We start from the raw sequence: 25637 nt of genomic DNA, 5'->3' as shown, positions 1-25637 counted from the left end.
ACGACATGCCAAATTTCATAGGGATCGGCCGACTATATCTTATAGCTGTCATATAACTGAACGCTGTCATATAATAGAAAGCTGGCACTTGGTACACATTCTATTTTTGGTCAGTTAATCCGATCTACCAAATTTCATAACGATCGGTTGACTATATCTTATAGCTGACATATAACTGAACGATCGGAAATGGTATTTGGTAAAAATATCAACTTTCGTATTTTTGAAGATAGAAGCTTGGGACTTTTTTTTTAGATTTTTTATTGTAATTAATTGGTTTTATTATGATGTAATCATAAGGATCGGCCAACTATATCCGATGTTTGCGATATATATCCGGTTTTAGCTGCAAGGGTATATCAACTTCGGCTCCGCCCGAATTTAGCTTTGCTTTCTTGTTTTGTTTCAAGAAAGCACTTCGTTTATAATACCTTTTTGTAAAGCTAAAAACTAGTTTGTAAACGTAAAAATTAAGTTTTGATTTTAGGGAAGTTTCAATCAATTTCAAAACCCGTATCGCTTCACGTGTGCTGTAATATATTTGGAGGCGAATTAATAATTTGCTTAGTTTTAATTTAAGCAAAGCTTGGATTTTTATTGCTTTCTTGGAAAAGAAGGGTTTAATCACTGTTTTGGCATTTCGTTTTGCTCATTCCAATCACTCCCTTAAAAGCTTCCGCTTTAGCTCTATTTGGCACATTGACTCAAGGCACATAGTTATTAAAATATTTTTATATTTTTATTATTATAACTAGCTGATCCACTGATCCCCTGCGAGTAATATTAACACATTCCCAAATGGTTGGACAGCTCCACGCGAATACCGCAATGATCGATCGAGAGCCTCCAGCGATTTTTTATGTACCATCGTGCATTCATCCCAAACAATGAGTTTACATCTTTGCAATACTTTTCCCATTCCGTAGCCAGGACCATCCAAAAAGAAGATGCTCCCAGCCCCACTATTTATCTTTAGCATGACATGATCATAAACCATTTCTTTGTTCATGGTTTAATTTCGTAATGTTGTATTGGTATTGCTACTAAGTATTTAGTTAAATCGCAGATGAGTGTTACTGCGTATTCGTTTCCATTATCAGATTTGGGTAGTGGACCAATCGTATCCACAATTACTCTATCGAAAGCTCTTTGCGGAGTTTCGGTTATGGTTAATGGGGTCTTAGTATGTTTAGTCGTTTTAGACTTTTGGCATGTAGGACATTTCTTTATGTACTCTTTTATGTCTTTGGACATATTTTTCCAGTAATAGTGTTTCTGGCCCTTGGCCAAGGTTTTTGTAATGCCTGTATGACCACCTTGTATAGGATCATCATGGAATGTAGACAATATAGCTTCATTATCTTTATTATTTTTTATTACGGTCACCGGGTTGAGTAGCGCTACTCTTAATGATTTCAGTATATAATTGCCCATATTTTTAAAATTATCAAATGAAACATGTTCAAAGATATTTTCCCACGGTGCCACTTTTAGTTGGCTGATTTTGTGATTACCGGAATTTGGTGAAAACCCGACATTAAGTCAAGGCAAGAGAAATATTTTGCTCTACCTAGTTGATCCAAAATATCGTCGATTTTAGGGAGCGGAAATTTATCAGACAAGAGTTTTTTATTAATTTGACGATAGTCAATTAATAATCGCATAATTAATAAGTCATTTTTTATTTTCCGAATTTGGAAGTGACTTTTTTGGTACTAACAATAGTGGGCTATTATATGGTGATACAGAGGGTTCCACTATTTTATCTTTAATGAGTTTTTGGACAAGCTTTTGAATTTCGTCTTGTTGACTATGAGGATTTCTATAATTTTTTTATATATACGGGTTCATCATCAGTTAATCTCAGTTTTTGTTTATAGAAATTATTGGTAGTGATTGATTCGGTTTCTAGTCCGAACACATCACTATACTGGGTGCATAATTTTGTGAGTTGTTCGTTGAATTGAGGAGGGAAGTTTTTGGAAAGTTTGGATAAAACAATTTTTTCTCGGGTTTCTAAGTCAGTTTGTACTACTTCGTAGTTTGAAAATGGTTCATGCTGAATATTTTTAATATAAACTACTTGATCCTTATCTGTGGTATTTAATAGCCTTATATATGCATTCTGGGTTGTTGCTATGGTATTTGCTATATAGATACCATGCTGAACTTCTTGATTCGGAATTAATACACTGTCATTTTCTGAATTCATTTCAATTTTTCGGACGACTTGGGATCTTGCTGGCAGAATTATAGAGTTATTGCCAGAGCTATATGTTATTGGAACATAAATAGGATATTGGAGGTTATTTGGTCTTATTATAAGCCAGTCTTCAGACGGCTTGAAGTCTAATTGACACTTGTATCTTTTAATAAAATCGATTCCTAGTATTCCATCGCATGGAATAGCGAACTGCAAATTTACGATATGGAAATCATGTGGAATTATGTAATTTGAAGTTTGAATTTCAATAGAAGTTAAACCTTTTGATTTGGTAACTTCTTGACTTATCCCCTGTATGTTTATTATTTGATTATTTTTGATTTTTTGAAAAGCATCAGAATTTTCCTTTAATATGGATATTTCTGCACCTGTATCTAATAGAAAAACTAATTCTTTTCCTGTTGCTACGTTTGTGAAACTAACAAATGTACTTTGACTGAGATTTATAGTGTGAACTTTGGGGTTTCTTACTGTTGTATACCTAAAGGCGTCTAGGAGTTTCCCGAATCTGTATGGACTACCCTGACGTTATTGTTATGGTTGTTATTGCCATGGTTGTGGCTATTATTGCCATTATTATTATGGTTTCCACCACGGCCGTGTCCGCCGCGATTGTTTCCACCACGGCTGTTGTTGTTCATGCAGTTATTGTTATTATAGTTATTGTTTCCGTAGTAACCATTATTTTGGTTATTTCAATATTTTGGTAATATCCGTTATTGTTATATCTACCTCGATTATTACCTCTACCGCGATAATTGTTTTTGTAATTATTACCGCGATAGTTTTCTCGATAGGCGTATAATATGGAATTTGCATTGCCTGTCATTTCAGTACTGCATTGTATGTACTTCGTGACGGCTTCATTCATTGTTGCAAAATTACTTGCTTCCAATATTGTTTTAAGTCGGCCATGCTCACAATTTTTAACCATTGTGGAGATGGCTTCCTTGGTGCTGAATTTGTCAGCGTGCTCGGCCGATAGACCTTCATCAATATACGAAGCTTCTAGAAGCTTCCGTAGGTTGTCTATCTCTGTTGTAAACTTTTCTGTCGTTTTTCCTTTCTGGCCGGTTTTTGCCATTTTGGCTTAAACCACGTCAGATGTTTCTCCGACTATAGTATCTTGCAGTTTTTTAATAATTGCTTCTATAGTCGTTTTGCTTTGGACTCTGTACAAAGTGGATCCAACTATTTTGGATTTAATAACTTCTACAGCCAAAGCTTCGAATGTGCCTTTCGTTAGGTTGACTAACCTCAAAGCTGTTATGAATCTTTGCAGGTGTAACCTTTGCCCTTTAAATTCTGGGATGGCACTCGATATTTCCCTAATGTATGCCCTTTGGGCAATTGTTTCGTCAGTCATTGTGGTAGGTTTTACTTCCAAAAAGCTGCTGTCTAAATCTGAGTCTGTGTAGTCCTGGTCTGATAATTCAGATTGAATAAGGACTGCCGGAATTATAAGATTGTTTATATCTTTTTCTTCAATTTCGGGTTCCGTGGAGATAGGGTCATCAGTTTCAGCTTGTGCCTGTGATGATAAATCTGAATATTCTGACTCTTCACCAGTTTCTATTTTCAGGGGTGTGTTCAGGATCATTGGTACTGAAATTGTTAGGTCGTACCTTTGCTTTATAAATATGAGATTGTCTCTTAATTTATTCAGATATTTTGACATCTGAGACCAATGGGCTTTGTCTAGCCTGTCTCTTTGGTCATGTATCAGTGTACGCGCTGTATTGAAGCGGTTTACTAATATTTCTGCATGCTTATTCACAGTGTTTATCTGTGCTGGCCTAGATCTTGATAATGACTTTTAAGATTTGTCAAAATCAATTTTTATACCATGAAATCTTTCATAAATTTCCTTCCATTCCATTATCTAATGGACTACGGATATAATATTATCGGGATATTTTCTTGGACAGGGTTATATTCATTTATTTTTGTTTCATTTCTATTTTATTAGACATAAAAATAGATTATACTTCATACTTTATAAAAATATATTCTGTACTTCAATATAGCATCCTAAAAATAATATATCTCCATATGGATATACATATTATAGGTGTTGTAGGTGTTTTATTTATTAACGGAACATCTTTTTAATAATTATTGTAGGCATTATTAGTCATTATTATTAATTATTGTAGGTGCTTTCTGTTTTTTTTTTTTTTTTTTTTTTTTTTTAAGTTTTATATTTTGTCCAGATCATTAGCCTGGCTTCTGTTTATGGCTCTTTTAGATATACATTTGTTGTGAAATATATAAGCCTTATACAAGATATATGCGCTCATAATTAATACAGTAATTAATAATAAGATGTTCGTTAGTTCTAGATCAATTGTTTTGGATTCAACTTTGTTTATTACATTAGCAGTGGAGTCCACCTGCTTTACATCTACTAACCCCATTTTGGGTGTCTTCTCGTTCGTTAATATATTTTTCCTTAATTTGATTGTGTAATTAAATTTATTATTAATTTGCCATTTATTTTGGCTCATTTATTTTTCTTAAGTTTCTTTGGGCTTTATGTTTGTGTAAATGTGTAACATTTAATGTGTTGAATGTGTAAATATGAAAATTGCCTTATTTGGCCATATTATAAAATTATTATTTTTTTTTTTTTTAACATAAAGAAACCTGCCTAGTTTTTTTTATGGTTTTCAGGCCACACGTTAATCGGGCAACATTAATATCGCTCAATTTTACAATTATTATATATATATACATAAAAAAAAAAAATGCATCGCAGTGCAATTCAAAAAAATATGCAACGCAGTGCTTTGGGTAAAGAAGGAAAAAAAATTTGATGGGCGCTCTAGGAAGCGCTGCCAGTCTGTTCTCCTTGGTAGTCAAGCGGGCTGGTCCTGGCTGTTGTCTTTTGATGGGGCACCGGTGCTGGCTTCACAGGTGCTTGGCAAGCATTCTCAGCAATAACTTTTACGCTTCGGCAACAAAACATTTATGACATTTATAAATCATTACCGGAACGCTGAATTGACATAAGATGTTAAGGGTGCTGAGGGGAAAAATCGATGACAAAGGATGTAACTTCTTTTCCTTCTTCTTGAGCGCACGGTAGTGTTTTTATAACCTTGCAGAGGGTATTATAATTTTGTCCAAAAGTGTGCAACGCAGTGAAGGAGACATCTCCGACCCTATAAAGAATATATATTCTTGATCAGGATCACCTCCTGAGTTGATATGAGCATGTCCGCTGGCCGTCTGTCTGTTTCTACGCAAACTAGTCTCTCAGTTTTAAAACTATCGACTTGAAACTTTGCATACACCCTTCTTTCTTTTGCACGTAGTATATAAGTCGGAACGGCCCGGATCGGCCGACTATATCCTATAGCTGCCATATAACTGATTGATCGGAAATGGTACAACTTTGGTGTTTTTAGAGTTAGAGAGTTGACATGAGAGCTATTTTTGGCAAAATAATGCGACATGCCAAATTTCATAAGGATCGGCCGACTATATCTTATAGCTGTCATATAACTGAACGCTGTCATATAATAGAAAGCTGGCACTTGGTACACATTCTATTTTTGGTCAGTTAATCCGATCTACCAAATTTCATAACGATCGGTTGACTATGTCTTATAGCTGACATATGACTGAACGATCGGAAATGGTATTTGGTAGAAATATCAACTTTCGTATTTTTGAAGATAGAAGCTTGGGACTTTTTTTTAGATTTTTTATTGTAATTAATTGGTTTTATTATGATGTAATCATAAGGATCGGCCAACTATATCCGATGTTTGCGATATATATCCGGTTTTAGCTGCAAGGGTATATCAACTTCGGCTCCGCCCGAATTTAGCTTTGCTTTCTTGTTTTGTTTCAAGAAAGCACTTCGTTTATAATACCTTTTTGTAAAGCTAAAAACTAGTTTGTAAACGTAAAAATTAAGTTTTGATTTTAGGGAAGTTTCAATCAATTTCTTGGGGACTTGGGGACTTTTTTTTAGATTTTTTATTGTAATTAATTGGTTTTATTATGATGTAATCATAAGGATCGGCCAACTATATCCGATGTTTGCGATATATATCCGGTTTTAGCTGCAAGGGTATATCAACTTCGGCTCCGCCCGAATTTAGCTTTGCTTTCTTGTTTTGTTTCAAGAAAGCACTTCGTTTATAATACCTTTTTGTAAAGCTAAAAACTAGTTTGTAAACGTAAAAATTAAGTTTTGATTTTAGGGAAGTTTCAATCAATTTCCAAACCCGTATCGCTTCACGTGTGCTGTAATATATTTGGAGGCGAATTAATAATTTGCTTAGTTTTAATTTAAGCAAAGCTTGGATTTTTATTGCTTTCTTGGAAAAGAAGGGTTTAATCACTGTTTTGGCATTTCGTTTTGGTCACTCCAATCACTCTCTTAAAAGCTTCCGCTTTAGCTCTATTTGGCACATTGACTCAAGGCACATAGTTATTAAAATATTTTTATATTTTTATTATTATAACTAGCTGATCCACTGATCCCCTGCGAGTAATATTAACACATTCCCAAATGGTTGGACAGCTCCACGCGAATACCGCAATGATCGATCGAGAGCCTCCAGCGATTTTTTATGTACCATCGTGCATTCATCCCAAACAATGAGTTTACATCTTTGCAATACTTTTCCCATTCCGTAGCCAGGACCATCCAAAAAGAAGATGCTCCCAGCCCCACTATTTATTTTTTGCATGACATGATCATAAACCATTTCTTTGTTCATGGTTTAATTTCGTAATGTTGGATTGGACATATGACTAGAGATCATGACTGTTGTAATTCGGTGCAAATCCACATCAAATGCTGCAGTCGCAGTTCGGGCAGGTGTTGGCATTCCCAATTGACTTAGCACTTTATTTGCAATAGCTAAGCACTTGTCTTCAATCCTTATCAAAGTTTTATTGTAAATTCCTTCTGTCAATTCCATGGTCATGTCAGAATTTTCTAGACGTACTCTGTGCAAAATATCCCCAGCCATATGCGAACGATATCTTTCTCATAACTCTGTTGGAGATGAAGGGAAGCAAGCAGTCAATATGATTGCAAACAATGAGCGAATTTGGTGCGGATGTGCCGTGTTGCACGCATCATGAATGCAGAAATCCCACTGTTGGTCGTTCTCCAACAAATTTAAGGCTTGGCACGCACTGCGGAAGGTGGCATGCGTAATTCCGTTGATATTTATTGAGGGAATGATATATTTGAGGGACCGGGCACATTCACCAACAGCATGCGAAGGAAGAAACATTCATCTTGATTAGGATGCACTGTATAAAGTCTACCGATTGTATTCTCTTTTAAGATGCCAGGTTGTCCTTCGACGGGCTCGCCTCATTTGCGTCGCGCGAACTTTTTTTTAGTGGCATTCCACGTGTAATAAGAGGGCACTTCTGAATACATCAAGGTTCTGGCATCTTCCTGGCATAAGGTGAAGAAGGAATTCAGAGTTGTCGCAGGCAGATTCAGGACTCTTTCTGATACATTTCGTTCGGTGAAATAGACACGTTGACTATTCTCCAAATGGACTGCCAAGTGAACTACAGCTGGATAGCGTTCATGAATGGGGAACGAAGAAATTCGCCATGCAGCCTCGTTGCTGCTTATATATCTTCCAGCCTGATATTGAGAGAATTCATCGACAATTCTTACTGCATTGCTGTCACCTTTTTCTGCCTTAACACCCAAAACTGCCATATCGCTGCCTTTATTCACGTTGGGTTGAGGGTACCACATGGGTAATGGATCATGTTCTTGATGACAACTGCATGCAAATCCGTATAAACCTCGGCCCGTGGAATCTCAACGCATATCACATCGTCGATTTCGTCTGGACTAATTTTATCACACAGCCAGATCAGTATGTGCGCATGCGGCAATCCTCTCTTCTGCCATTCTACTGAATACATCCAGCACCGCACAGATCAAAAAACTCCATGTTTCTGAATGAAATCCATCAGTGACTTAAGCTTTTGTCTGAAAACACGGGCTGTGATGTCATGCTTATCCGTAGACGATTGTCCAGGAAATAACAGCTGCACTATCTCGTCCCAAGCTGGATTGCATGTGAAGGTGATAAATAAGTCTGGACGGCCGTAGCAACGAACATATGCCATGGCATCTTAAGCATATTCTTGCATGTGGCGTGAACTACCTATGTATGAGGATGGCAAAATCGTGAGCTTTCCAACGTTGGTTGTATTACGGTCATTCATCACAGCATCCCGCAAATGAATATATTCCTCGGACCGAAGTTTCGTCTGATTCAATCGGAGGAACAGCAAACGTTCTGTTTAAGTTTTAGCACACATATCGACAATGTGATGAAACAACTGACGACATTTCAATATATGATTGTCATCGGTCCTCTGAACCATTAATCGGTATGAGTAAAAGTTCATCGCGCTGCACTTTTTATTCGTTTCTACACCATTGACTGGATCTACCATCCTTACATTGAAATGATATTCATCGGCACCATCCCAGAAGATGAGTGGATACTGCAAAGCATCGTAACAACGGTGAGTTTTTGCGACGTTTACCAATCGATCGTTTCGTCGATGGAGAACAATATCTCGAGGTTGGAACTGATCCCCGACTATGACAATTGCCACTTCGTCTATAGTTGGAGCATTATATCTCCTGATATGTTCTCCAGCAGGCGTTTTGTGTGCATGAATGACAATTTTATGGGTATCCGAAGGCATCATATCGATTGCTGTTTTGAACAAACGCACCAAATGGTTCCGTTCGTGAAAAAGCTTTTGTAGCTGCAAAATAATGGGCTTTTTCAGGGAGGTATTGATTCCATCACGTACATCGACTTCAGCTCCATCATCACCAATGAAGTACATTTGAAGAAATTAGTGTTCGCTGTCTGAGAACGGAAGCAAGGAACCGGCCTTGTGATAGATTTGTCCTTTGATTTTAAAAGTGGGCATGAATTGCGCAGTTATAATTTCCGCACCAAATGACGTCATTTGGAAGCAAGAGTTGATTCAGTTGTAGATCCAGCGAATAGAGAGTGCAGAGGCTCTGGTGGTGCTTCAAGTTGAGGCAATTTCACTTTTCCGGAAACGCAACACAATCCTTTTGGTTCGTTTTTGAATTTGAGAGCCTGACAGTGTGTGCAGACCTGATGCATCCGGCCAATAACGACATTGCGATTCGAGCTATAATTAACAGTTGGATTATGTCGGAATGCAAGACGATTGTATTGCAGGTTTTGATCTGTTGCAAGCTGTAAACGCGCTTCAGCTACCCTTGCAGGGCAATTATTTTGAGACCGAATCAAATCGATTTCTGCAGAACGCGACTGCCTAACTCTCAATCGTGTTCGCTCAAGCCTAGCTGCTCGTCTTTCTGCTGATTCCGTGTGCATCTGCATTGCTCTCAGCCGCTCACTCTCTCGGATGGAGGGATATGAATGACCGCTCTTCGTCAGTCATATTCGAAATGTTACGTCTTTTTGCTTCTGTATTGCGAGTATGACGACCCAAATTCGACTTCTTTGGTGGTATGACTTCGTTTCTAACTTAATCTGAACAAAAAAATTAAAATTTCTTCTTTACATACGTTGCTCGTGCCACGTGGTTCACATGCGTCTGCGGTTGCCCTTGGCGACTGTCGTGAAACGTGAAAAAACTGAGTTCAGCTGGCCGCCTGTAGAGGGCGCAGCAGTAGGGGCACGGGGAAACGCGAAAAAAATTATATATTCGCAAACGCAGATAAGCTATCAACATCAAAAGTAGACAATAACCGAGCTGGAACCTCAACGCATGTTGTGTCAAAATTTGGGCTCAGAACTTTTCAAGTCTATAAAGGAAGTACGAACATTTTTATATATATAGATTTATAATAAACTTCAAACTGGTCTGCTCAATGAATTCTTGTAATAAGACAATCTCGTCATCTTTGCTACTATCCATTGGTTATATTGGGCAAATTTCGTACCAAATCCCTTACAGGTTATTCCTTCATCGAAATATATATTTGTTTCATGGCTTACATCAAAGACACAATAAAAGCCAATATAAAGGTAAGGGACATAACTAAATACAAATATAAATTTGTATTTGATTTATTTACCCTGTTTTTGATAATATTTCCGTCCATACCATAAGCCTAGCACAGAAAGCGTAATAAAGAAAACCAATGGGTAATAAACCTCCACATGTTAGAACCACTGACCTTCCACCTCTTCTTCGTTCACTAATTCAAAAATCGAATATCGTTTTTAACACTTACCTATCAGAATACTAGGGGGATACTAGATATTTCTTTATTCGCATCTCACATTGAATCCTTTAAAGAAACTTCGGTTAAAGCCGGGGATCTTTAGCTCCGAAGTTTTTCCAAGTAAAAACACCACCTTAAGACGTGAAGACCTCTGCGAAGGGGGAAGGGGTCCTCATTTCGGTAGACTCCCATATCGATTCTGAGAAGGTAAAATAACAAGAGTTTATTGACATAGAATTTATTTGCATCAAAATCATTTTGTGTGCTTAATCTTTTTACATTACATGTTCATATATACCGCCTTCGTCCGAACCGGCCACATATTGGCATAATTTGGCCGCTATTCAATCCGATTTTAATCTTATGACCGTGACCAGCTTGTAGCTCTGGTTGACCTTTATATCCCAGAATTAGGGTGGTCTAATTTCGATAACTCACCATCTTTATCACATATCACGTACCATGACTTCACCGCGGGCATGTTTGACACGTCCCTAGGTCAAATTAACTATGTTAGAAGTTCGTTAAGAACTTTTAGACTTTTAGACTTAAGTTTTGTATCTGATCCTGATGATGCCACTTTCTCCACACTGTACCACTCTTGGCTTACAAGGTGCCCCACGAACTTCAAAAAATACTATAAACTGGCTCTTACTTAAAAACAGAAAAACCTGCATAAGTATAGATTTTTAAAAATATTTACTAGCTCGGTAAAATTGTATCGTGCATAACGCATAACGAATGTTACAGGAATTATATTCACCGCAGCCGGATACAATTTACTCAGGATCCGAAGCAGTTTTATAACATTGTAATCACTAAACGTAAACATGTATCTTTTCCACCTCTCCTTACGTTTGAAAATTCATCTGCGACCTCTGATCAGGCCATTGCCGATCTATTTGCAAAACATTTTCAAAAAATTTATTTTCCGTCTAAAACGACAGATCAGCCTTACGCATACAACATTTAATCAGTAAATCTTATTTTCTGTCATTTTTTTCGCGAGAATAGCTTGTTATCTGATCTTTGAAGGGTCAAACCCGCTTATTTGCCAGGACCCGATAGAGTACCACGGTCTGTCCCAAAATACTGTGCCAGGGCTCTGTGCAAACCTCTTTTTACACCTTAAGCTATCTTTGGAAACCTCGATTTTTCCCCTTAAGTGGAAGGAATCTTTCATAATTCCCCTACATAAAAAAATTAATAAGTCAGCTGCTGCCAACTACAGAGGCATCTCTTGATTGTCGGCAATTCCAAAGTTATTTAAAAAATGAATTGATCCTCATTTGCAACACCTTTTCTCTTCGATCATCTCTCCATGTCAGCATGGCTTCATTAACCGTCGCTCCACCACCACTAATTTACTGGAGTTGACAAACTTTGTCATAGATGGCTTTCGAAAGGGATTTAAAACCGATGTTCCTTACACAGACTTCAGCAAAGCATTTCATTCAGTCAATCACTTACTGTTGTTGAGTAAACTGAACATGCTGAGATTTCCTACAGACCTTCTAACGTGGATCACCTGCTATTTAGATGGAAGAACACAAAGAGTCTTTTTTTAAAATATACATTCCAGTGTAGGTATATATAAATATATATTTATATATATATATATATATATATATATATATATATATATAAAAGTCATCTTGGCCCGTTACATTTTTCTCTTTCTATTAACGACTTGCCCATGCTTTAACGAACTCTTGAGTACGCATGTATACATATGATATAAAGCTTTGTCTTCAATACAAATCCGCTCTGCCCAATGCAAACTTAAGTCAAATCTCAAACATTTTAAAATATAGTGATTAGCGAACGACTTAATACTTAATAAATTAAAAAGCAAAGTTGTTTTTTTATCGCTCTTACCCTCATCAGGCCATGTACCATATTTTCTCTATGGGATTGCCTTAGAAAAATGAACTCAGGTTAATGATCTTGGTGTCCTATTAGAATTAAAACACAGATTTGCTGACTTAAAACACAGATGTGAAAATATTCACGATGGTTAATGTGGAGATCCGTATCGGCAGCGAAGAGCGACGATGGGATTGACGCGCTCTCTCAAAAGAAGTAAGAAGAAGAAAAGAATTAATGTTCACCATTCGATCGGAGGCAGTTGACTGGTAACGCTCGCTGTGCCGGGACTAATAAAAGGAATTGAAATACCGAATTGAAACTGTTATTTAAATTGGGGATTTGGAGTCTTTACACTGGCGACGAGGAGAAAAACTGGAGTATAAATACTACCGGCCAAGTTAGAGAAAAAAAAACTAAATAAAGAAGTAACAGGAGAAAAATGGCGCGTGCCTCGCCGGTACATATATATATGTAGGAGGCGCAAAAAGGAAAACGGTAAGAAAAGAAAAGGTGGACAGCACAAGCCGATTAAATTCCGGCGGCTGCACTAAAAGAGTCTGTTCCTAAGAGAACGAGAGCAAAATAAGGGCGAACGCTATTTGTAATTTTCGCATTAGGAGAATCTTTTGTTTTTCGTTCAAATGGAACGAGATTAAGCAGCGTCAGCCGATTAAATTCCGGCTGCTGCATTAAAGGAGTCGGTTCCAAAGGGAATGCGATCCAGAGAAAAAAGAGCAGCGCTAGCGGATTAAATTCTTGCTGTTGCATTAAGAGAGCCGGTTCCAAAGGGAATGCGGAAGAGAAAAAAAATAAGAAGAGCGAAACATAATTTGAGATGTTCGCATAAAGAGTCTATTCAAAAGGGAATGAGACCAATAACACAAAAAAAATAAGGGATTGCTAATGGCCATCTAACTCTAATTACCTTTCAGGTTATACTAAACATGACGGAGTTAAAACCATTCCTGTGCCAGGGAATGGATAAAGCGCTATGGAGGACAGAGTGGGAGGCGTGGTTGCGCGCGTTTAATATATATATTGACACGGAGGAGATCACATCCGTATGTAAGAAGAGAAACAAGCTTCTTCACCTGGGTGGACCGCAGCTCCAGGCAGTAGTCTACAGCATTCCGGGAGCATTAATTCCTTTTGTCGAAGAGGAGCAAAATGATGTCTTAACACCTCTTATTACCAAATTGAACGAGTATTTTTCACCGCAACGCAACTCGGCTTTTGAGAGACATTTGTTTCGATCGATGACCCCAATAGAGGGAGAATGTTTCACAGAGTTTTTGATGAGGCTTCGCCGCCAAATAGTTAAATGTTCATTTGGAGAGACCAAAGAACAGATAGAGGATATCTGTCTAAAAGATAGGATCATCGATGTCTGGGCTTCATTCGAGCTAAAAAAGAAGCTATTGGAAAATGAATTTACTTTGGAGGAGGTCATAAAAACATGTAATATCGACGAACAAGTTAATAAACAAACGCAATCTATGATCCCGCAATCGAATGCAAATAGCATCAACAAAATAGTTCAGCGAAGCGCGAGTTCCGAATGTGGCAGATGTGGCCAAAAAGGGCACCAAGAAAATAGTTTGGACTGCCCAGCCAGAAACGCGAAATGCAGGAAATGCGAAAGGATTGGACATTTTTATCGGAAATGCCGTACCAGGAAGAGGAAGCCATACGACAAATGGGAAGGACCAGATAGAAAGCGACGACAACGTGATCATTCTATAATTAAGTCCATATCTAGTGACTCTAAAAGTTACTCGGATGGTCCAAACGACGCGGAATTATTCAGAGTGGAACATGGATCGTCACAAGAAGAAGAAATTCCATGTAAAATAAGGGGCAATGCAGTCACTATGATAATTGATTCGGGCTCGAAGTACAATCTAATAAGTCAGTCGGATTGGCGACAATTGTGCGAGAAAAGGGCAGTAATGTTTAACTCGCGCCCGGAATCAGCCAACCAGTTTCGCGCATATGCTTCTGATCATCTGCTTAAAGTGCTACAAGTTTTTGAAGCCCCGATTTCGGTGCTAAGCGATCCTGAACTGATTGCTACTTTTTACGTCATTGAAAATAGTAGACAATCGCTGTTGGGACGTGACACAGCAATCAAACTCAAGGTTCTAAAACTGGGTTTAGACGTACATCGAGTTGAAAAGGCCGAGCCTTTCCCCAAATGGCGTGATGTGTCGGTCAAGCTGTCCATTGATAAGTCAATAGTCCCAGTGAAGCAACCAATGAGGCGAGTGCCAACAGCGTTGGAAAGTAAAGTCACCGATAAATTGGAGGAAGCATTACATTTGGACATCATCGAACCAGTATTGGGCCCGAGCGCTTGGATTTCGCCAGTCGTGATTGCGTTTAAGGACGACGGGGATATCCGGGTATGCTTGGACATGAGACGCGCAAACAAGGCAATACAACGAGAAAACTACCCGTTGCCAACGTTTGAAACGTTTATGACTAAGCTGAAAGGTGCTAAGTATTTTTCGCGACTCGATTTAAAGAGCGCTTACCATCAGCTGGAGCTGACCGAGTCCAGCCGAGAAATTACTACCTTCATAACGCACCGCGGGTTATTTCGATATAAGCGGCTGATGTTTGGCGTGAATTCAGCCCCAGAAATATTTCAACGGTTAATGGAGCAAATGTTGGCCCCTTGTCAGAATGCTTTGAATTACATTGATGACGTGATCATATTTGGCAAAAATATTGAGGAGCACGACAAATCACTCGCAAAGGTCAAGGAAATATTTCGAGCTAATAACGAAGCACTAAATGAGAAGAAATGCGTATTTCGAGTACAGAAATTGAAATTTCTAGGTCATATCCTCTCGGACAAGGGGATCGAAGTTGACCCCGAGAAAGTAAAGGTAATTACAACGTTTAGAGCGCCCAAAAATAAAGAAGAGGTACGCAGTTTCCTCGGTTTAGTCACATACATTGGAAAATTTGTATCTGATCTGGCGGATAATACAGAGCCTTTGAGGAAATTACTGAAAAGCCATGAAACGTTCTGTTGGGGCAAACCACAGGAAGAAGCATTCCAGAATCTCAAAGCTAAGATTTCCACAGTTCCAATGCTGTCATATTTTAACCTGCAGGATAAAACGTGCTTGATCGCAGATGCCAGCCCAGTGGCCTTGGGAGCAGTGTTAGTGCAATTTGATAAATCGAATACTGCACGCATAATATCGTTTGCTAGTAAGAGTTTGTCGTCGGTGGAAAAGAGATATTCACAAACAGAAAAAGAAAGCCTGGCATTGGTGTGGGCGGTGGAAAAATTTTATTATTATTTAGCGGGATTAAAGTTTGATCTGATAACTGACCACAAGCCACTTGAATCAATCTTTAAACCAACTTCACGACCCCCAGCCAGGATTGAAAGGTGGTTGCTGCGATTACAATCTTACCGATTCCGTGTGGTGTATAAGGCAGGAAAGGAGAATATTGCCGACTCACTATCAAGACTTTGCGAAGTAACCGATGCAGACCCTTATGACTGGGCTGGTGAGGAACACATATTTCGCGTGGTGTCAACCTTAATTCCTAGATCGCTCTCCATATCGAAGGTCACAGAGATGAGCACTCAGGATGAGGAAATAATAGACGTGATGACATGCCTTGGTCAGGATTCATGGAACTCAAATATGTCTAGCTCGTACTATCCATTTCGTTTAGAACTCTCGATTGTGGGAAACATTCTATTGCGGGGCACAAGACTAGTAATTCCGCGGAAGTTACGTGGACTCGTACTTGAACTCGCTCATGAAGGGCATCCCGGGATAAGCGCTATGAAACGGAGGCTTCGTTCCAAAGTTTGGTGGCCGTGTATGGACAAGGACACAGATCAGTATGTTAAGGAGTGCCGCGATTGCCTGTTAGTATCAATGCCATCAAATCCGGCTCCCATGAAAAGACATTCGTTTCCGAATGGACCTTGGAGATGCGTAGCGACCGATCTTTTGGGCCCTTTACCAAATGGTGAGAATGTACTCGTATTAATAGACTATTACTCGCGGTATATGGAATTCAAACTTATCAAGTCGATATCATCGAAAACCATTATTGAGGAAATGGAAGAAATCTTTTCCAGATTGGGATTCCCGGAAACATTAACAACTGATAATGGGAGGCAATTTGTCAGCGTCGAATTTAAAAATTTTTGTGAAAGCAGCGGCATTCGGCTAATGCCAACTCCCCCATACTGGCCCCAGGCCAACGGCGAAGTAGAAAACATGAACAGATCTCTGGTGAAACGCCTAAAGATAGCTCATGCCAATAACGACAATTACAAAAAAGAAATTCAAAAATTTGTATTAATGTATAACGTCACTCCACACGGGACCACGGGCGCACCACCAACAGAGCTAATGTTTAACAGAGTGATAAGGGACAAAATTCCTAGCATACAGGACCTCGTGGGCGAAACGGTTGATTCAGAAGAGAGAGACAGGGACGTCTGGAAGAAAGAGAAAGGGAAAGAGTTAGCCGACAACGCTAGGAAAGCGGGAGTGATCGATATAAAAGTAGGTGACAAGGTTCTCCTAAAAAACGTAATATTCCCGCATAAGCTGACGCCAACATTCGATACGACCACATATGAAGTAACTAACCGAGAGGGAAATGTTGTCCAAATTTCTGGTGGTGGTAAGTCGTATACTAGGAATGTAAGCCACTTGAAAAAGATCATCGGCGCAGACTCATCGAAATCGTCTAACTCGGTGAGCCCCGATGTTGAGATATCTCCCTCAGCTATTCCTTTACAGCCGGTTGCCGAAACTCTGACGCCACAGGAAACTCCGGCATCAAAGGACCTCCCTGACCCGAACGAGAACCTGAAGCTCCGTCTGGAGAAAAAAGAAGGGGTGTGGAGATCCGTATCGGCAGCGAAGAGCGACGATGGGATTGACGCGCTCTCTCAAAAGAAGTAAGAAGAAGAAAAGAATTAATGTTCACCATTCGATCGGAGGCAGTTGACTGGTAACGCTCGCTGTGCCGGGACTAATAAAAGGAATTGAAATACCGAATTGAAACTGTTATTTAAATTGGGGATTTGGAGTCTTTACAGTTAATAAGGATTAGTGTGTCCTTGGTTTTATTAAAAGGTGGTCAAAAGAATTTAACGACCCCTATATTACTAAAAATTTATTTATTTTTTTGGTCCGTCCGATACGGCTCATGTTTCTAGAGTCCCCAATATGGAGTACATCGAAACCGCATAGAATTCGTACAAAAGAATTTCTTAACATTTGCATTTAGAGGTCGTAACACGCTTAAATTTCAATATTCCTATAGTTCTAATTGAAGGAATATAATTTGCAGTCCTCCTTACCTATTGTAGTTCAACATATGCACAACACGACTTTCTTAGGGTCTTATGTTCTCTACCCCTTTAAACTTAAAATCAAGTATTTCTAACTGTTAACTCCTCTAACTCCTAACTCCGAGGGGAAGTATTACTAACTTATTTTAGCTTAATAAATAACCAAGTACTTATAAATAGTTTCTTGTGCGTCCCTCGGTCGTTTGGGCCTCTAAGCTTTATGATGAATGCAGGAATGCTAGCTGATGCACTAATTGATGCAAGAACCATTTTCCAAATTCTAAACGACCTGAGGTGGCGAAATGCCACTTTGTTCGAGCCGCCCACATACTCGCACCATTTGTCCGCTTTTAATCAGTGATCAGCTGTTAGCTCTTGGAGACTTTAATATCCCAAAACGTAAGTGGTTTTTTGCAGATAATTTACCGTCTTTATCACAAGACCTCACCGCAGGGATGTTTAAAATTACCCTCGATCAAATTAAACATGTAAGAAATTTATTAGGTCGGCTGCTGGACTTATGTATTGTTACAGATCAAAATGGAATTACGCTTTCCAGAAAGTTGCGCCTTTCTAACCTTGGGGATCCATATCATCCCACTCCTAAGGTTTCATTCTAACACTATGCGAAATTTGACTACTTTTTCTGGTCAAAATTAATATGTATATCAGAAACGAAATAAGATATTTCAATTCGTTTTTTTTTTTATAGTGTTTTATATATCATAGCATGTATAATCTTTGATTTAATATAGAGAAGGAATCATCTCCGGCCTCACAAAGAATATATATTCTTGATCACCATCAATAGCCGAGTCGATATAGCCATGTCCATCTGTCCGTCCGTCCGCATGAACGCGTGGATTTCAGAGCTATAGGACTTGGCATGACCACGCAGTTCAAGTGTGTTTCAAATTTTTGCCCGCCCCCTCCCCCACAAATCGGGAATTCCTGCAGCACCAGTACAAGAAAGTTATTTTAAAAACTTTTAATGCCAAACTGTAGTTCTATAGATTCTATAGTTGATATATATCTGAAAAAAAATTTTTATCGAAATAGGTCGATTTTAATACGCATACAAATTCAATTTCCCATACAAACGCGTAAAATTTTGAACGCGTGGATCTCGAAGACTGTAAGAGACATCCTGTAAGAGATATCCGACTTGGATAAAGTCGCGCTGTAACCCGCCATAGAAAATTTTTCTTTGTATGAGATTTCCCATCTTTGTCCCACTTTATTATCTTTGGTATAATATAGTCCTTTTTTGTTAAACTGAGACTTTGCACACACCCTTCTTTCCTTTCCTGTGACTATATGCTATAGCTGCCATATTACTGAACGATCGGAAATGACCCAACTTTCGTGTTTTGGTAAGTAGAACTAAAATAAAGAAATAAATAGAAGTCAATGGAAGTTTCAACTTCGTACAGATTCTATTTTTGATCAGTTGATCCGACCTACCAAATTTCATAAGGATCGGCCGACTATAGCTGCCACATAACAATTGGAAATGGTATTTACCAAAAGATCGGAAATGGTATTTAGTAAAAATAACAACTTTTGTTGTTTTTGAAGATAGAAGTTTGGGACTTTTTTCGATTTTGTATTGTAACAAATTGGTTTTATTGTGATTTTCTCTTAAGGATCGGTCAACATATCCGATGTTTGCGATATATATCGGATTTTAACTGCAAGGGTATATCAACTTCGGCTCCGCTCGAAGTTAGCTTTCTTTTGTTGTTTTTTATTTTTTATGTTTTTGATTTTTTCAAATGCCTGAGCTTGTTGGGTCAGGCAACAGCCGCTGTTTTAATGTGATGTTTATTTATTGGGCTTAAATATGTATAAATCGCTCGGCTCCGCTCGAAGTTAGCTTTCTTTTGTTGTTTTTTATTTTTTATCTTTTTGATTTTTTCAAATGCCTGAGCCTGTTGGGTCAGGCAACAGCCGCTGTTTTAATGTGATGTTTATTTATTGGGCTTAAATATGTATAAATCGCTTAGTTCTCGTTCCTTTTCGTTAGAGAGTTTTGGCTCCACAATGTCTTGGTCGGGCCGCCTTCTCCGTTATCGAGGGCTTTAGCTTCGCAATGTTTAGTCGGCCACACCCGCTGTACATAACATTAAGTCCCTGCATGCAAATTATAAATACCGTACCGAAGTTTTATAAAAATATATATTTTTATTTAAAGTACTTTTGCAATTGTCGTACAGATAAACTTAAGGCTAATTTACGACTGACCAAGCTTGAGTTAATTGTCTTCCTTGTCGTCTCGGGATTGAAGTTTTCCAAGCTTCCTTAAGAACTTTCCGAAGTTAATTCCGAAGATAATTCCGAAGTTAGAACCCGAATGATTTTGCTGCGATCAGCATGGAAAATTTGGCTAGCAATTGGAATGCCAAAAAGGGGAATCGCGGTGGCATGATTCCAGCGGATGTTTAGTCTAATATTGTTTTGCTGGTGCCGACCGAATAGGGAGAGTTTGTTTATGTTTATGATTGACTCAAGCTTGGCTTGCCGTTTGTGTTGTAGGTGCGAGTGTGGGGATAAATGTGTAAGAGCTCGTAGGAACTCACTGCTCGTGGGAAGTGCAGAAATAATTGTTTATAATATTAATATAGATTAAATTTCTAGTTAATTCTCCCCCTCCTAAGATGAATCGTCCCGATTCATTACATTTGTGCGGCGAGGGAGGATATTCTATTATTAAGTTCTGTAAATGTTATTTCAATATTTCTTTCAGTTTCGTTTTCTGTTACAGTTTCAGTTGTGATTTCAGCTTTTGGAATTTCTATTTCTTTTTGGGTTTTGGTACATTTTATTTGAATTTGTTTTATTATTTTGGGTATGATTTTGCGTGATTTATATATGATTAAAAGGGTAAGTATAAAAATTAACAATATTAATTCCAGGGATATTTTTGTTTTTCCTAATTTTACAAATGGGTTAATAATGTTTATATTATCTAGACTTAATTCGGAATCATTAGAAAATATGTAATCCGTTATTATATAATTATTGTATTTGTATTGGGATATGTAATCTAACATTCTCTGTTTTTCGTTGATGTAATTTATATTATTAATAATTATGCTTTCATTAAATAAAATCAGAAATGCGCCCTTTAATTTGATTTCGTTTACAGTATTTTCTCCAGTGATGAGAATAGCGCCATCATCTAAGTTTTCCAATTGTTTAATTTTTTCTCGTATTTTTGAACAGTTTGCTTTTTTTCCATTTAAGAGATTTGTGAAACAAGAGCTCTCGTTTGAGAGTTTACAATAATTATTGTATATTTCTTCTTTAAAGTTTGTTATTTTATAAAATATTCCATTACAGTGTGCTGTCTTATCGTCTATTATTAATTTTCCGTTTATTTGGGCAATTGCCCTTGATGTATATAAGCTACAGATGTTATTTATAATTGGATATCTTATATATATTATAAGTAGGTCTTGGTTTTTTATTATTTTAAAAGTGGAGATGTCTAACAGATCTGTTAGTACAACTGGTTTATTTTCGTGTCTAAATATTTCTTTAATGTCTTTTTCATTTAATATTTTTGTGTTTACAATGTTTGCTTTTGCTAAAGTGATTGTATCGATTAAATTTTGAATATCAAGTGTGATTAATTGTAGTCGGTGTTGTCTTACTTTTGATTCTTTTTTAACAACGATTGTGTTAAGAATTTTTGTCATAAGCTGTACTTCTTGAAATATGCGTGAATTTCTTGTAAATTGTTTGTTATTGTTTTCTGTCAGTTCGTTAATTTTCGATTCTTGTTAAGTCGTCATGGTCTGGTGTACCTGAGAGCCATTTCCATGCTGTGCCCAATTCATTAATACCTCTTTTATTTCTGGATGGTAATAGTTGGGACATAAGGATTTTGATAATGTTTAGGTTTTGTGAAATATCCCATTCTAAGTCTGACTTTTTGCTGCTATTAGTAATGTTATCTTCAACTCTAATTATTTCTCTATAAAAACTAAGGTTCGTAATGTGGAATAGGTCCTCAAATGAATTGCACGTCATTACATCTTTTTCGTCTTTTAGCAATAAATATTCATTGTTTGTGTAGTCAATAATTTCCGAGTGACAAATGGTGATTAGAATGGTGAGTACGAATGCGATTTCCATCGTCTGTAAAGTATAAATTATTTAATATTATCTTTATGGATAACTCTCTTTCTATTATTAATTATTACTTTATTGGGTAAATTTTCCTGAACGACTTGTTTTTTAAATCTGGGACCTAATTTGTTTCTTTCTCCGTGTATTTTTTCGTAAACTACTTCTCCTACATGATAATTTTTTTCTAATTTATTTTTGTTATGATAATCTAATGTTTTAGATTGTGTTATCTGTAATTGTAGCGGTATATCGCTGTGATCTATTTTGTTAAATAGGATATCATAGGGTTTTTGATTTGTTACTGAGTGGATTGTCATGTTATAATTTTTTGCAGCTCTTATAATAATTTCAGAGTAATCTAAGAGGCGGTATTCCTCTTTAATACAGCGAGCTATTTCAGTTAAGGTTGAATGGACTCTTTCGACTTGTCCGTTCGAAAGGCTATGTCTAGGGTCTGAATAATGAATGGATATACCTGAACGTTTTAGGAATGATTTAAATTGTGCCGATGTGAAACTCGGCTCGTTGTCAGTCATAATTGTTTTTACTAATGGGAATGTTTGTAAAATTTCATATACTTTGCAGTCAATGTTCTTTTTGTTAGTGATTTCTTTTACCACTAGGTATTTGGAGTAGGAATCAATGCAAGTTAAGAAGGTAAGACTTTGTGCGTAGTAAATGTCAATATGTAAATGCTGCCCTTCTGATTTGGGAATGGGAGTTTCTCCAATAGGAATTTGTATTGGATTTCTGTTATATTTATTTGTGTTGCAAATTTTGCAATTTGTGATATATTCTTTTAATTTTTTGTATAAATTTGGCCAATAATACAGTCTGGAGATTTGTTTATAATTTTCCTCTAATCCTCTATGAGCTCGACAGTGGGTTTCTTCTATTATTATTGCTTTATCATCATTATTAATTATATCTTGAACAAAAATTTTTGTATATAGAAATTTATTTAAAAAATTGTTTTTTAATGTATGGTAATTTGTATTTCGTATAATACTTCAGGGGTGCAGTAAATTCCTGTGATAATATTGGGTTGCAGATATTCTTTTAGAATTGTAACTAAATTTTCTGGTTGGTCGTATTCGATGATATGGCGTCTATTTTCGAATACATTTATTTGTTCATGTATTGTAAAGTTTCCTTTTGCTATTAAAAGTTGTTGTTTAAATTGGTTAAGGGGCTTTTTTGTTTCACTTAAAATGTTATCGAAGCTACTTTCGGCTGAGTGCTGAGTACCGGTAATATCTGCATCTTCTTCGGAAATATTATTTATTTCGATTCGGGACAATGTGTCTGCTACTACATTGGTAGTACCCGGCTTATAATGAATTTTTGGGCTGAAGCTTTCTATGTAATTAAACCAACTTTTTATACCCTTGCAGAGGGTATTATAATTTTGTCAAAAGTGTGCAACGCAGTGAAGGAGACATCTCCGACCCTATAAAGTATATATATTCTTGATCAGGATCACCTCCTGAGTTGATATGAGCATGTCCGTCTGTCCGTCTGTCTGTTTCTACGCAAACTAGTCTCTCAGTTTTAAAGCTATCGACTTGAAACTTTGCACACACCCTTCTTTCCTTTGCACGCAGTATATAAGTTGGAACGGCCGGGATCGGCCGACTATATCCTATAGCTGCCATATAACTGATTGATCGGAAATGGTATAACTTTGGTGTTTTTAGAGTTAGAGAGTTCTAATTTGACATGAGAGCTATTTTTGGCAAAATATTACGACATGCCAAATTTCATAAGGATCGGCTGACTATATCCTATAGCTGCCATATAACTGTACGATCGGAAATGGTTTTTGGTAGAAATATGAACTTTCATATTTTTGAAGATAGAAGCTTGGGGCTTTTTTTTAGATTTTTTATTGTAATTAATTGGTTTTATTATGATGTAATCATAAGGATCGGCCAACTATATCCGATGTTTGCGATATATATCCGGTTTTAGCTGCAAGGGTATATCAACTTCGGCTCCGCCCGAAGTTAGCTTTGCTTTCTTGTTAATTCTACATTTGGGTTTTTATCTGAAATGGCGTACGAGAGTGTTTGATGATCCGTATGAATTTCTAGTCCTGATACTCCGTATAAGTAATTTCTTAGGTTTTTTAATGCCCATACTATTGCCAAAAGTTCTTTAGTCGCGTAATTTCTTTCAGTTTTATTCAATGTTTTATATATAAAAGTGATTGGATTTCCGTCTTGAGACAGTACTGCTCCTATAGCTACATTTGAGGCGTCGGTCGTTAATGTAAATTGTTTCGAATAGTCTGGTTGGACTAATTCGATCTGGCAAATTAAGTGTTCTTTGAGTTCGTTAAAGGCTTGAATAGCAGGTTCATCAAGAGTAATTGAGACATTTTTAGACATTCGTTTAGAAATTGTTCCATTGGAGCCTTCTAAAAATCTATTTAATGGCTTGGCAATGGTTGCATAATTTTTTACGAATTTCCTATAGTATCCAGTAAGACCTAGGAAACTACGTAGCTCATTGATATTTTTAGGAATTGGATATTTGGAAATGGTTTCTATTTTTTCAGGATGGGTTTTAATAATATTTTGTGCTACAACATATCCAAGAAATGAGGTTTCTAATTTAAAAAATTTTGATTTTTCTAATGAAATTTTCATGTTTGCTTTATGTAGAATGTTAATAACTGAGTTAAGATCATTAAAATGTTGTTTTAGAGAGTGGGAAAAAATAATTATATCGTCCATGTAAACATGGCAAAATTTCCCCACATGTTCCCTAAGTATATCGTCCATTGCTCTCTGGAAGATGCGAGGCGCGTTTGTTAGCCCAAATGTCATTCTTATGAATTCGAATTTTCCATTGTTAATGGAAAATGAAGTTTTTTCGACGTCTGATTCTTTCATGAGGATTTGGTGGAATCCTGATTCTAAGTCAATGGTACTAAAATATTTTGCTTTTCCTAAGTTAGATAAAATAACTGAAGGGTCCTGCATGGGATACCTGTCTGGAATGGTGCTGAGGTTCAATTTTCTAAAATCAATGCAAAGTCTGTGTTTGGGGGTGCCGTCCTCGTTAGTACCTTTTTTTGGTACTATGATGACTGGTGAATTGTACGGACTTTTGCTGGGTCTAATAATTTGATCTTCGATCATGCGACTTATTTCTTGGTTGACAAACTCGTTTAGTGCTTGAGAGTAAGGATATTGCCTTGAGTAAATGGGTCTATCATTAACTGTGTCTATTTCACAGCGGACATCGGTTCGAAATGGTAGATTCGTGTTTATATCAGAATGTACCTTTTTAATAGTATTTATAATTTTTTCAGTGTAGTTTGCTATTTCGGTTTCAGCGTTTTCAAATGTTTTGATGTCGGCGCTTTTTTTAACTACGCTGTCTTTATTTTCGTATGCCAAATTGTTTATTTCATTTATGTCGGATTTGGCTTCGACGAAATGCTCGGGATCTAAATGTCCCAAACTATTTGATTCATAATTGTCAGAATTGTTGTTGACAGTGCTTTTGGAATCGAAGTGTTCCAAACTATTTGTGTCGGTATGAACATCGACGGCGTGTTCGGGGTTTATGTACCCCAAACTTTCTGTTCCAACTGTGTTTTTCATTAGAACACTTGTGGAATTTAAGTATTTATCTAATATAAATTTTTTTAGAGGAAGTAGTGTTATTTCCTTTTTCATTTCTAATAGATTAAGTTTTTCCTCATAATTTAATTTTTCAATTTTTCCTTTAAATTTTAATGTGTCATTGCTCATGTCAATGACCGCTCCTATTTTTTTTAGTAAATTGTACCCTACTAATAAATCTGC

General features: G+C 37.1%; 1 protein-coding gene across 4 annotated transcripts in view; it reads left to right on the top strand.

Annotated features, from left to right (window-relative positions):
* LOC108124132 (43 kDa receptor-associated protein of the synapse) overlaps window positions 1-25637 on the top strand; it is a 443392-nt gene that overhangs the window by 35627 nt on the left and 382128 nt on the right. Inside the window, exon 1 of one of the 4 annotated variants that reach the window (XM_070282396.1) lies at window positions 19040-19058. The exons of the other annotated variants lie outside the window; for them this stretch is intronic. The gene's annotated coding sequence lies outside the window, so the exon portion shown is untranslated. Of the gene's footprint in view, window positions 1-19039; window positions 19059-25637 lie in introns of those variants that run through there. 4 annotated transcript variants of the gene reach the window in all.

This window comes from Drosophila bipectinata, chromosome 4 (assembly GCF_030179905.1).
Source record: "Drosophila bipectinata strain 14024-0381.07 chromosome 4, DbipHiC1v2, whole genome shotgun sequence".
Taxonomy (NCBI): domain Eukaryota; kingdom Metazoa; phylum Arthropoda; class Insecta; order Diptera; family Drosophilidae; genus Drosophila; species Drosophila bipectinata.
The sequence above is the reverse complement of the archived record's forward strand: the minus strand, read 5'-3'. Positions and strand labels throughout refer to the sequence as shown.